Raw genomic sequence first — 14,549 nt, forward strand, 5'->3', positions numbered from 1 at the left:
CACACACACACACACACACACACACACACACACACACACACACACACACACAACACACACACCCACACCCCACACACACACACACACACACACACACACACCACACACACACATGCACCACACACACACACACACACACGCACCACACACACACACACACACACACACACGCACACAGCACACACACACACACCACACACACACACACACACACACCACTACCACACACACACACACACACACACACACGCACAGCACACGCACGCACACACACACACACACACACACACACACACCAGCACACACACACACACACACACACACACACACACAGAAAGCACACACACACACAATGCACACACACACACACACAAACTGGCATGGTGCCAGCGTATACAGCATGTGCATAGCGTGTGGTGTACCACTTCACAGTGCAATGTGTTGCTGCATCGCACATATTGTGTGTGTGTGCATGCGTATGTGTGTGCGTATGTGTGTGTGTGCATGCGTGTGCGCGTGTGTGTGTGTGTGTGCATACATGCATGTGTGTCTATCCCATCCACCGTGTTCTCCCAGGTCCAAGTAGAGGAGGGATTCGACAGTGAGCCGCCATGGACAGATACAGGCCCAGACAGATCCCTCCTTCCCCCTCTCTCTCTCCATCTCTACATCTCCCTCTCTCTGCCTGTCCTCTCTCTCATCTCCTCTCTCTCTCTCACATTCCTCCCCTCTCTCTCTCACTCTCCTGTCTCCATCTTCTAATCTCTTCTCATCCTCTCACTTTCTCCTCGTCATCACTGATTCACGCCAAGAGCTGTATCTTTCACAGAGCCGGATCTCTCACAGGCCACACCACACACAATCTGCACAGCTCAGTCACAGATACTCCATCTCTGCTGCGTCACAGCTCAGGCCAGGGGGACGGACGCTGCGATGGCACCCGGTTATCAGTGCTTCCTGTACGCAGACAGCGGGACAGCAGAACAGTGGAGATAAGAGATGGGGGCAGAGATGGTGACAGAACATCCCCCCTCCCCTCTCCCTCTCGCCTCTCCTCCCCTCCAACGGCCGGCCTCACGCTCCTTAACCCAAATTTCTCCGGCCCTTTCTGCCGTTATTTATGCGCGTTATTTACGTGAAACGTGTTCATGTCAAAGTCGCGCGACGCAGGCAAAGTCGATGCCTTGTGCACTGGCCCCACGTGTACCTATTGATTTCTGTCCTAGTAGTTTATAAATCAGCAGCCGAAACATAAAAAACGAAAACATGCTGGGTGATGCTATAGCGGGGGGGAGGGGGGGGCGTGGGGGGGTTGGGGGGGGCAGTTAGGGGCATGATGAGAAAAGATGGCCGCCGTCGGCGTGGCGACCCCCGGTCCAGATGGGCGAAGCGTGGCCGTGCTGATTAGGCTCAGTCCTGATCTGTGGCCTGTCACTCCTGACGGGATTATGGGTAAGTGCTGATTGTGTTAATCAGCCCCCTGTAGAGCTGTCTGAGTGCCCCGGGCCAGATCACCACTACTGCCCCCCACCAAGCGGGCTAGATCACCACTACTGCCCCCCCCCACGCAAGCTGAATACATACACACACACACACACAGCATGCTACACACACATGCGCACATGCACACACACACAGCTACACACACACACGCACACAGCTATACACACACACATACACACGTACACATACACTCACACCTACACACGCACACACACACATACACACACATGCACATACACACACACACACACACACACACACTACGCATTGCTGTCTCTGTAGAGGAGGCTGAGGAGCGGACAGCTGAGGAGGCTGAGCAGAGTCCAGACGCAGAGAATAAAGAGGTTCCCCGGGGCAATGTGTGGCTCGTTCAGTCTACATCACCGCAGGACCCGGCTGCCACACGTCACTATCAAACCTGCCATTACCCAGAGGTGCGGCACAACTAGCATGCAATCACCAGCTGCAGTGACACTCCAATCCCACTCCATTTCCACACGCAATCCAACGCAACAATATCACATCCTCTAGGGCCGGGGAGGGCTGTACTCTGCCGTTCATTGAAAAACAAGCCTTCCCTTCCCCGTGTAATTGGGCTGATTGGCTCATTAGAGCTACGCTTCTTCACCAAGGAGTTTTCTCAGTTGCCCTTCTCAATAAAAGATTTAACAACAGTGCTAGTGTGCAGATTTAATCTCCGGCTGTAGTTTATCATTTTAAAATACGAAAACATCTGAATAGCTGAGCTGGTTAAGATAAGGAGGAAACCAAGCCCAGTACACACACTGGCACTTTTGGAAACATTCTCAGACTTTGCCATCTCTGATTTCTGGAGATGAACAGTGGTTGTTTTTTTACGGAAACAGGATACATGATATGCGTTGATGCAACACCCATTCCTCTGTCTGTGAGGACAAGGTCTCTCTCTCTCCCCCTCTCCCCCTCTCCCCTCTCTCCCTCCCTCCCTCCCACAGCAGCTCCAACCCTATTTGGGGGGGGGGGGAATCCCTCACAAGAACAAATAAAATACCTGTATCTCAGTCAGTACAGATATTCAGGTGTGGCATTTCATAACTGAACACCAACTGGTCACATCAAATCTGATGAGTTTTCAGTTTATCTGGCAACACACACGTTACAGGAAGAGAAACCTCATGTTACAAATATCAATACAAACAATGTGGGCCAGTGGCTCACCAATCAGATGAGTTCTGAGCTGAGCGTGGGCAGAAATGGATTTGTAATCTCACACTCGCCCCAGCCACCAGATCTACATGTCTGCAGTAGTGGGCCCTGGTGTCTTGCTCCAGTGAATTCCTCCATGAACCGCTCAGTCCCCTTTCAGACATTTTCCACTGTGGTCTGAAGATACATCTCTTCAGCCTCCACCTTGACTAACTCTAAAACAACACGCCAAATCCGGAAGCTTCTCGACATACGGATCAGAACGCTGCTGAGTATTATTAAAATGGCTCACCGTCCTCTCGTATGACACATGGACAAGTCATGCCATGGCAAGAGTCAACCGCACTCTCATTACTAGAGCTCTCGTTGGCGTTGCCGTAGCGATTCGCATAATCGCCGTTATCGTCCAATGACAGCCCATTCTCAGCACTCTCGGGCCAATCGGGCGGCTGAAAACCCATTGGCGAGCGGTCTCTGACCCAGCGCTCGGCCGTGACACAGTGACCCAGTTACATCACCAAAGGGGGTGGGGGGGGGGGGGGGTTTCACTGGCATCAGAAACGATCTGATGCTGGCTTTTCTGGGCAGACACAGATGCTTTACAGTGCAGACCACTTCTGGCTGCACTCCAGACCAGCAGCACTACAGACCCACACCAGGAAAAACATGCCCCCCCAGGGGAAAAGCAAGCCTCGGGGCAAATTATTTGCCCTCTTTCCCGCAACTGCTCACAGGACATCATCGAACATTGTCCCAGTCAGCCGTACCGACCGCCTCCAGCATCTCAGGTGCTCTAAATACCCGCTCGCAGTCGGCTCCACTCTCTGGAGCACCCTCGTTCCAAAATAACTGACCTAACCCAATTCTGCCACCGGTCTTGTGTTACAGGCTTGCAAAATTACCACCTTCTATCCTAAATATTACATTCTTTTTCAATTTAAAATTTTTTTTTAAGTACAGTTGTGCCAACCAATCAATTGGCCTGCTATCACATGGATGGGACGGATTAATCAATTCTGGGCGAGAGGGTGAGCAAAAGCTACCTCTAGCCTGATTAGCGAACGATATCCAATCAGGCACTGAAAATACGACACCTCAGCCTTGGAGTTCTTCCTGTGACTTTACGCAGCGAGTCGCTTCATATTTTTGCGATTGACTAAATCATTCAAAATCGGTTCCAAAAACATTGATCAAAGCCCAGTGGTGTTGATTCACTCGGTCCCAGCCCATTTACTGTGATTTAATGTGCTCATTTACTGTGATTTAATGTGCCCATTTAATGTGATTACTCCCTGCAAGCTAAAGCCACTGCACCGAATAACGCAGCAACACAGCGACATAACACTAATCACAGGAATAAAAACAGGACATATTTTTTCCTCTCTCTCGTCGCCCACATTCACTGAAAGGTCTGTCGCGGATGGGAGCGCTGTGTTTAGTCTTTTCCGACACAGGGCTCTCGGGCGAAAGCTAATGGACCCAGTGGCTGATCACAGTAATCCAGGGCTCTTATTTACGTCTCGCTCGTTAACGCTGTAATTAACGATCCACTCCTCGTCCAGAGCCTGCTGGCGGAGGGTAAAATCTAGATGATGTAAGAGTCTTCGACGGAATGTAATAAAAAAATGGAAAAAAAAACCAAAAACAATTTAGAGTAACAGCCGTTTAGACACCGTCAGGCCCTTACGGGAATGACCATCTATCCCCAGCACGAGCGTGGTTTTGGCAGAGCCTCTCAGACACTGTGGAGCACGCTCAGGGTGTCGGACCGGAGCGCTGGATCAGTAGCTGCGGTTAGCTGGGCCGTGCAGAGCTGGATGGCTGAGCCCGCGGACATAAAACTAGAATGAGCTGTCTGCCATTTTTTTTTTTTTTTTCACGGCAGAAGCAGGAAGTGCAGCAGCACGTATCCAGGGGCTCCCTGGGCTGGGTCATCTGTTCACACTGCTGATTAGATGAATGTATCCGACACAAGCCTGTAGCGTAGCATGTAGCCCAGAGCTAACAGGGCAGCCTTATCGTCCCTGTGACATCTAATTACAGCACACATGCGCTGAGACTCTGAGATAAAAACTGCAGACACACACACACACACTCACACACACACAGGGAAACACAAACACACACACACTCACAGACAGAGAAACACACACACACACACACATACACACACACACAGGGAAACACACACACACACACACTCACAGACAGAGAAACACACACACACACACACACACACAGGGAAACACACACACACCACACACACACACAGACACACACACAGGGAAACACACACACACACAAACACACACACACACACACACAGGGAAACACACACACACACACACACACACACACACACACAGGAAACACACACACACACACACACACACACACACACACACACACACACACACACACACACACAGGGAAACACACACACACACACACACACACAGGGAAACACTAGAATGGCAGAAGCCCTCTGACTGGCCTCGGAGGCATCCTGGTAGCAAAGGTACTGACAGGATAAACCTAAACAAATGAATAATAATTACCCTAGCGTCCTAGCACTGCACGTCTGTGAGCAGAAGTCTGCTGTGTGTGGCTGCTCAGTGTGTACTCATACTGGATGGATTCAATAAGAGAGCTGTGTGCACAGGGATCTCACAGCAGTCCGGAATAAAAGGGGTGGGGGGGGGGAAGCAGGGGGGGCACAGGGGTCAGGTTTTATCTGATCAATAATGCTACAACCCAAGACTGGGCTTTTATCTGAGCTCTCCATACATTAGATTCCGCCCCCGCTGGCTGTACGGGTATTAATCGGAAATGTCTGATCATCCTCGTCTCTTCCGATGCGTTCTCACGAAGACTCGGGTCAGAGGTCAGGAACAAAACCCGATGTCCCTATTCAAACCCACGCGCTTCACATCTCAGACAGCTAACAGGTATCGACACATGGGACTGAGAAAAAAAAACACCCTGTAGTGAAACTCAGGCAGGGAACACACACGTACGCACGCACACACACACGCACCCACACACACTCTCTCACACACACACACTCTCTCACACACACACACACACACACACTCTCTCTCTCTCTCTCTCTCTCTCTCTCACACACACACACACACTCTCTCTCGCTCTCACACACGCACACACACACTCTCTCTCTCTCTCACACACGCACACACACACTGCAGTGTATAGTAATGCAGGTCTGGTTAGGGATCAGCAGTTGTCATCACTGTTGCTAACAGGCCCCGTGAGCGTGGTAATTAACCTGAATCAGCTCGGTAAAAGGTGCTGGGTGTAGCGCGTGTGTGTGATCCCTCCTGGATTAGGAATACAGCTGTGAAAACACATATCAGGCAGTAAAACGTAATTAATTATCCTCCCTCTAAATGTCTTAGGTATTACAGTGCAGTCAGACTGTGCAGCTCCCCATAACTGCAGCCACAGCTGGTGGAGACCCCAAAAACATGGCCGACAGGGGTTCCCCACCTAAGGGCAAGTTTTTCTACATGTGAAAAAAGTGGTGATATCCACAGAGTCCCTAAAGCTGCCACACAACCTCCTCCACCACTTGCTGACACCCACACTTCTAGACAAAAAGATTATTATCTTAAGCTTATTATTAAAAGAAATCTTTGGTTAGGAAGTCATGTTGGGCAGGGTGGCAGACCGTGTTTTGATGTACCTGTGTAGTTCTGCTCATGGATAAACTGCAACAAAAAAAAAGTTTGTCTGGTAATATCTTGCAATTTTCTGAAAGATTGTAGAATCGGACTGCAGGAAGTTTTAGCAAGATTATACAGTAGAACACACCCTCCCCCTGCCATTCTAAAACACCTACGGACAGATCTAATGCTGTTACATGCCACACAGAGGATAACCTGCACAGACGAGTCTCATAACCACGCCCCAAAGAGTGACAATGGCATCCTGTTTGGTGAGGACGGAGTTCCTGTAAAACAGCGGACATTTTACACCGCTCGGTTAAGAGCGAATGAGCTGCGAACACTAAACCCTGCCCAGTGTTGGTTTTTTTGGAATGTTTTTTCCCCCAAAATTCCAAGTCAGTGTTCTAGAACCCCATTGCTTACAGTCGCCAGCAGTGATTGTTACATCACCAGCATTAGAATGTAAGAACATTCCAATCACATCTGTGTGATTTGTGAGGATTAATTCCAGCCGCTTCCATCCTGTGTTCAGTCTTCCTCCATCCTCGCTTCTCAGAGTGCCAAAGCACGTCCACACAGGTCAACAAATGAAACTGAGCTTATTAAAGAGGCATACCGCCTTGCTATATTTAAAATATTTATAGGCCCAGAAGACGCTCATTTCCAGCACTACTTACTTAGCTTAAATTTTTATACGTTTCCCGATTTACTCAGCTGGAGGGTTACCAAAACAATTCGGGCTGAGTACCTCGCTCAAGGGAGGCACACCGGTCGTGCTCCCACCTGGGACTTAAACCCGATACCTCCTGGGTGCCAGCCCAGCGCCTGAGCCACTACATCACTTTGCTCCCCCTGTGCATGATTTAGCAAATAGCATCACAGGGGAAGAGTACATCAGTAATCTAATATGAGCCAGAGAGAGGCATTAACGTGCTCAGCAGACGCAGAACGCAGGAGGCCAAACCAGCGTCTCTCAGTCCGTCACGGGAAAGACGCGCTGGGCGAGAGAGCGAGGGCGAGCGAGCAAACCGGCGACGCCCACTTATTTATTGTTTAGCATTTCCTTCCCAGCTCGGGCCAACAGGAAACAGGAAGAGGTCCGAGCCTGAATGGCATCCCCGGGTGAAGAATGCGCGGGGCAGGCGGTCTGCGAGCTGAACACGAGCCTGCCGCTCTGTTTTTTGCCACCATTTTGGGGGCGTGATTTCATCGAACGGGGCATACCGAGCGTTCACCTCAGAGACTAAGGCCTGAAAGCAAAGGCCTGTTGTGTCCTCTGGAAATGGGACGGGGGGGCAGCAGCATCATCAGTGGGGAAACAGGGGGTAAAATTGTAGGGGTACAAAGCCAGAAAGGGTGGTGGGGGGGCCACAAAAAATACAGCAGTATCGTGTATAACTGCATTCAACGGTGGTCGGCCCCAAACTGAGATCTTGTCATGGGACGCGACAACATCACTTACAGACTGGAGTCTATAAGCAGGGCCAGGTGAAGCCCAAAGCCACCCGGGTCCTTCCAGTGGGAACAGCAAACAGATGCGGCCGGGACCACCGGGGGGGGGGGGCCGGGGGGGGCAGGTGGGACCGGGGGTCAGGGCAGGAAATCTGGGATCCCAGGAGAGGAATGTCCCAGGACGCGAGAGGAATTTGGAGGGTGAGGGAGGGCATGCCCTCTCGAAGGAGGGCGCCACACGCTGTCGAGAGCTGGAGACGGCTGGGGGGGGGGGGGGTGGGTCGCGTTTAAAGCGTCTCTCAGCTGTCTGTGTAAGTAGCGGGAGTTTCTAAAAAAAAAAGGGGGGGGGGTGTTTAGGGTTTGGGTTTGGCCTCAGTCTTCACACTAAATATAGGAATACATACACTTATGCATACTTATAAGCATAATAGTAAGATTACACACTATATTTAACCCAGTCTAACTAGCCAGGCCTACTTCCCTGTTCACTGAAGCGTCTGTGATAACTGTCTGGAATAATCCTGCACCACGCTCCTGAGCTACAGGTATAAATGCTACTTGTTACCCACCGGGGAAACTTACGTTGAGCCCATGGGCAAAGTGTTGAACCTGAAATGGCTCCAGTACATTTCCAGCTGCGCCCAACACAAAGCCGTGTGAGTATCAGGATAAGAGCGGCTGCTGAGAGGAGGTGATGGGACACACTCATCACGGGAGAAATGATAAGATAACGCGCGGGCTGAGCAGGTGAATCCGCGGCTGTTACTGACCGATCCAGCCGTCATGAATGCGTCATTTCGGTGTGTCTCACCAGACATGTCATCAGACCTGAGGCGCGGCTAGCTAACCAGCGCTACATCATATTCGGACCGTTGCTGGCAGACACCGGTATATTTTTCTCAAGCGCACGGAACAGCTCTTCACTATCTGTGCCAAACAGTTCAGACAGAAGAATGACTTCTGCAGAGAAGGAAACAAAGACTCAATCCGTACATATTTTGTCTAGGTCTTTTTTTTGTTGTTGTCTGTGACAGGGTTATGCGTTTACACACCAACAAAACACTTTGTTAATTAGCTGCTGACGGTCGCTTCCGTGTAAAAAACAGGAGGAAACTGAGTCACTGCAGTGGGGGGGGGGAGGCTGGGGGGTAAACTGCTCGCCGTCGCTGTGCAAACACACCTTCCGCACACAGGAATCTGTCACTCAGTACGGTGAGAGGGAGTCACACAATGAGGTTTTGTCACTTGTCAGTTATTTCACTAATGTCTGCATGGTTCTAGAACCTCTGGCTGTTCCACTAATATATCTGCATGGTTCTAGAACCTCTGGTTGTTACACTAATATATCTGCATGGTTCTAGAACCTCTGGTTGTTCCACTAATGTGTCTGCATGGTTCTAGAACCTCTGGTTGTTCCACAATTGTCTGCATGGTTCTAGAACCTCTGGTGGTTCCACTGATGTTCGCATGGTTCTAGAGCCTATGAGGTCACAGGAAGTGAGGGGGGGGGCAGAAGCCAACAGAAGCTCATTGGTGTGAAGTGTTCAGAGTGTTGAATCACCACGGTATTCCACAGGGAGAAGGAGGCGCTCTGGAAAGCAAGGAGAGCGGGAGGAACGGGAGCCCTTTGGAGCCAGCAGGAAGAGAGGCCCTTCATCTCAGTATCACAGCCAACAGACCCGCCAACAGACCCGCTATCAAAGCAGCCGCGGAGGGAGAAACAGACCAGACATCTCCAGCGGTCCGCAACAGCACAGCAGGGGACACAGATGAAGTGAGCGCCATTTCAGAAAAAGTGCGTGCCTTACCTGACTAATCTTATCAGATTGATCTTACCTTACTAATATTATCTGACTAATCTTATCCAACTGATCTTACCAGACTGATCTTACCTAACATTCATCCGACTAGGATGAATCCAAGGACCTGACCAGACCTGGGTCAAATGCGTATTTGTTTTGGATTCAAATAATTTTCTGTGCTCTGTTGATATTGCCTGGTCTAATTGAGCCTGAATCTGGACCTGACTGATATGGGACCTCAAAAAATATCATCAATCATAGGATCGACTGGGGTGGCGAGGCCCAAACTGAGATCTTTTCACGGGGCCTAAAATCCCTGGTGGCACCCTTGCCCCCCCCCCCCCCGACAAAGACGGAGCCCTTCTGCTTCCTGGCGTTTATCACCCTGGGCACCCACGTACGAACACTCGGCCTTTCTCCAGAGTGCCCCGCCTTCCCTCCCTCTGCAAAGGTCATGACCTTTCCCCTCTCACCAGCCACATTAAAAAAACATACAGTCAGGACTGAACACCGTGCGATTGTTCTTTTTTTTTCTCCTGAGAACTGTCTCACCACCCACCACCTGTCTGACATCTTATCCGGTGAGAAAACCTTCCTGGGAACGCAGTGTACTGGCGAGAGGGTACAGCGACCAAAAAAAAAAAAAAGGGGGTGCATTCACCTTCTGGTCCAGTACCTCAGAATGGGGGGTGAGGGGAAGGGCGAACTCCACCCTGCCGTGGTACTGAGGTTCTCAGCTGTGAGAGCACCGGCGTTCGTCTCTGAGAGGAAAGAAGGCCACCGCACAGGGAGCTCCAGGCCTCATAAATCCATCTTGCCCAGCGCGGACAGAGGATACTGCACAGCACTGCAGGATGCAAGAGCCCCAGGACCCGGGACAGCCCTGTCCTGCCTGGCAGTAAATCTCACAGATGTTTGGGGTGGGGGGGGTGGTGGGGGGGGGGGGGGTCGGGCTCGGATGACCAGACAGGACCGGGTACTGGCCGGTACACTCTGAACCCATGACACAGCCTGAGTGTGCGCTCGACTGGGGTGACTCAGACCCTGACCGAGGAAGGGTGAGGTTTGGGATGGGACGGGGGGGTGCATGTGGTTGGACTGACGCTGGAGGGATGGGGGGGGTTGGCAGGGTGCATGTGCTTGGACTGACACTGAAGGGGTGGGGAGGGATGGATGTCAGGAGAGGAAGGGCGAGGTTTGGCGTGGGATGGGGGGTGCATGTGGTTGATCTGATGCTGGGGGGGGGGGGTGTTGGGAGAGGAAGGGGAGAGGGGGGCGTGCCTGCTGATGGTTTAATGGCGTCGGGCGCTCACAGCGCTGTCCGGTGTCTTCCGAGCGGCCCGGGAGGAAGTGGTCAGAGGTTAGGAGGCAAACTCCTCACCACACCCGGCCGTCCCCACGTCACGCACACACACACACACACGCCACGTCACACACACACACACACACACACACACGCCACGTCACACACACACACACACACGCACACACGCACACACGCACACACACACACACACACCACACCACACACACACACACACACACACACACACACACCACACACACACACACACACACACACACACATACACACACAAACACACACACACACACACACACACACACACACACACACACACACCACGCGGCTTCAGATCACAGCTCTTCACGGGCGAATCCACACGAAAGCCACCAAGTCCCTTTAGTATTCGAAAATCCTTTTTTTTTTTTTTTGGTCTGTTCAAAAGATTTAAGCCTCAAACTCACTGTGCCACATCCCCCTAAACAAATAAATAAAAGTCTACATCGCAAATAACGGTGTGCCAAATTACACATACGGGTTCGGGCATTCCGAACTTCTAATTCATGTCGGGCTCAAGGATTTCTCCATTTTTTTTTAACAAGATCTCTCCTTGCCTCAGAATGGATGAACTGATTCTCGATTCATTTCAGCAGCACCGGGTCCTCCGCAGAGAAGCTAGCCGGACTCTTTCCTCTGTTTCTAAGCACACGTCTCGCACAGGCGGCAGACCCACTCACGCCGTCCCTCCTGAGCAGACCCACTTGCCGAGCCTTATTAGGTCACCGTTTCCTATTTCCAGCGTTTCCCCCCCCCCCCCCCAAATTGAGCGGGACGCGAGAGAGCGCCGCTCGCCCGGCCGGGTCTGTGCGCGAGCCTCGCTCGCTTTTTCGGGAGCCTCCCAGATGTGCGCCCCTGACCACAGAACCTCCAGCTGTGGGACGGGGCGTGGAGGATGCCATCGGGGCACCGTCAGCCGCCAGCGGCCCCGGAGCAGAACCACACTCTCCGAAACCACAGCCGTTTTTAGACACTCACTGGAAAGAAAAGGCTGCCTAACAACCACTGCAGCCTGGTAATGAGAGTTAAAATCTCATTTTTTTCCCCCTCAAGTAGAAAATATTACCTTGTTTTCAGTCACTGTTTCCTTTGCCCCATAACCAATCACGAAATGAGTCGTTACTGTCTCACCTCATTGGCAATTTTTTTTTTTCATATTTAGCAAAAAAGAGAACGGAGATAAGATTTTAAGTTTAAATATAAGAATAAAATACTTGTTGAGATGTTAATGTTTTGGTTTTTTTGTTCCTCATGACACGTCAGACGTTTTGCCGGTTTATTTGTAGGAACCCCTGATTCTGTAATTACTGGGGCTGAAATGTCTTACAGACGTCGAGCGGGCACACAGGGGCAGTGAAGTGGTTTCACTGCAGACACAAACGTCACGTAAGCCACTGTACCGGTCTATTTTAATTCTTCCCGTTACCTCTGTTTTACACATGAAGTAGTGCGTAGACTAAGCATTCCATTGCCAGCTGACATCTGCTAACATCATGTTAGCATGCCGCACTGCTACTGCACATGTGAGAAGTAAACTCCGATAAGATTTGATGTGGATCTGATTGGTGCACACAAGGCTTTTAAAGGCTGCTATTGGCTAACCCCCTCCATGTGAGCGCAGTATGAAGGAGCCAGGGAGTGGGCATAAGTCTAAGGACACACTATATTAACGGCACCACAGTAGTGTAGGAGGTTGCCCTTAAAATCCATCACGTAAAACTCTTCCTCCATCTCGCCTCCATCATCTTCCAGTCACAGAAATGACTTTGGGACCAACTGGAAAAGCAACCCCCCACCCCCCCACAAAAAAAAAAACGAAAGCAGACAGGTAGGGGCACATGCTGTGTTCCGCTCCTGTTTCAGACTCCGCCCACCGCTCCCGTTCCCCCCCCCCCCCCAGAGTGCAGGATGCCCCTTACCCCGCCAACAGGAAACTAATTAAATAAACAGATTTTAAAAGAAGAAGAAAAAGAAGAAGAAAAACACCCGAAGAAGAAGCCCCCTGAGTTCTCACCTACGCCGCTCCGTCGGAGGCGATGATCGAAAGACTGGAAGCTCTGAAGTTGTCACGAATTTCGACATTTCGCCCCGCCCTGTCCCACTCGAACCGCAGGAAGTGACCCTCCGCAAAACACACTTTACTGAAGCTCAGAACACGCAGACTTTTTCCTCAAAATGTTAATAATTTGTAGCATGACCACACCCTCCTCCCCATTTTCTACTCAGGCAGAGACCATCCCTCCCCCTCCCTGAAAGTGTAAGTGGAGGAGAACCTGCACGTTCATCCCTGTCTAGGGGACAATGAATGAGGCAGCGGTGAGCAGTAAGGGCTGGAATTTCACATCACAGGCATGAAGTGGGGGGGGGGGGGGGTCAGGGGGGTGATCCTGAGGGTGTACGTGGAGATGTCACACAGTCAAGAGATGCACAGAAGATAGTGATCTTTGATCTCCGTCAGTGGGCTTTTTTATTTTTTTACTAGCTAACATGCACCGGTGGACTTCAAAGATCTTCAGCTGGTGTTGGGTAACATTAGAGTCAGCCCTGTGGGGCAACGGGGAACTCCTCCCCCCCCCTTGAGAATGACACACACCTCCTCCTGCCCACACACTAGAGTAAAGACCCGTAGAGGGCTCCAGTCATGGTGGAGGGGTGACGTCATTGACCCCTAAAACAAGCAGGACTTCACAGTGGGGTTTATGGCATGTGAGACAGGACACAGGTGTGGATGCACAATCAAACAGAGACTGCCGGAGGGGGGGTATGGGGGGAGAGGGGGGGGGCACTGGCGGTGTGATAGGTATTTCATATTACATTCTAAAAGAAGTGAGTAAAAGAATTAAAAAGCGCCTAAGGTGAGAATGCCTTTTTAATACTGACTGCACACTAAGTTACATTACACACTTAAGTCGGACCATCGAAAATTCTGACAAAACCTCTCTGGATTGTGTTATTCTATCTGTGAGTTGTGGCAAAATTGGAGCCCCGTGCAGGTAACAATAGAGGTGCACGTCAAAGATAGATGACGGTTAAAGATTAACTGTAGCCTATCCGTTTAAATCTGACAGCACTGTTATGTTACCTCGGCGCTGTCACGCTCCTGCTATTCTGTTCATATCCTTAGGGCACCAAAACAAAACAGTGCAGCCATAAATCAAAACGCCTCTCTCTCTCCGTGCAATGCAAATCATTTAAATGCTAAACTTGAGATGGGGTGGGGTCTTTTTGTCTCCTTTAAACATAAGCAGTTGGTTTGATAATGAGTTAAGAGCTTAAAATCGATCGTTACATGTGATGGACTCAGTTAGCAACACAACGGCGCTAAGCCAGAACAAAACAATAGAAGCTGGTTTACCCATTTACTCAGGACAGATGTTTAGCGAAGGAATCACTACATTAAGTTATTATAGAGGTAAGACTAAACAAAGTTTATATGGATTTGCTATCAGTAGATACTGTCAGTCAAATGCTTATTTGTGTCAAATTTCGTGAAGCAAGTTACCATGCGATACATAAATAAAATAATAATAATAATAATAATAATACCATCGTAAGTGTTAC

The 14,549-nt window shown here is 50.4% G+C and overlaps 1 protein-coding gene across 1 annotated transcript in view; it reads right to left on the bottom strand.

The window, feature by feature from the left end:
* Positions 1-14,549, bottom strand: part of LOC135240365 (unconventional myosin-X-like) — a 91,865-nt gene that overhangs the window by 76,098 nt on the left and 1,218 nt on the right. The gene's annotated exons all lie outside the window — the stretch shown is intronic.

This window comes from Anguilla rostrata, chromosome 15, assembly GCF_018555375.3.
Source record: "Anguilla rostrata isolate EN2019 chromosome 15, ASM1855537v3, whole genome shotgun sequence".
Lineage (NCBI taxonomy): Eukaryota > Metazoa > Chordata > Actinopteri > Anguilliformes > Anguillidae > Anguilla > Anguilla rostrata.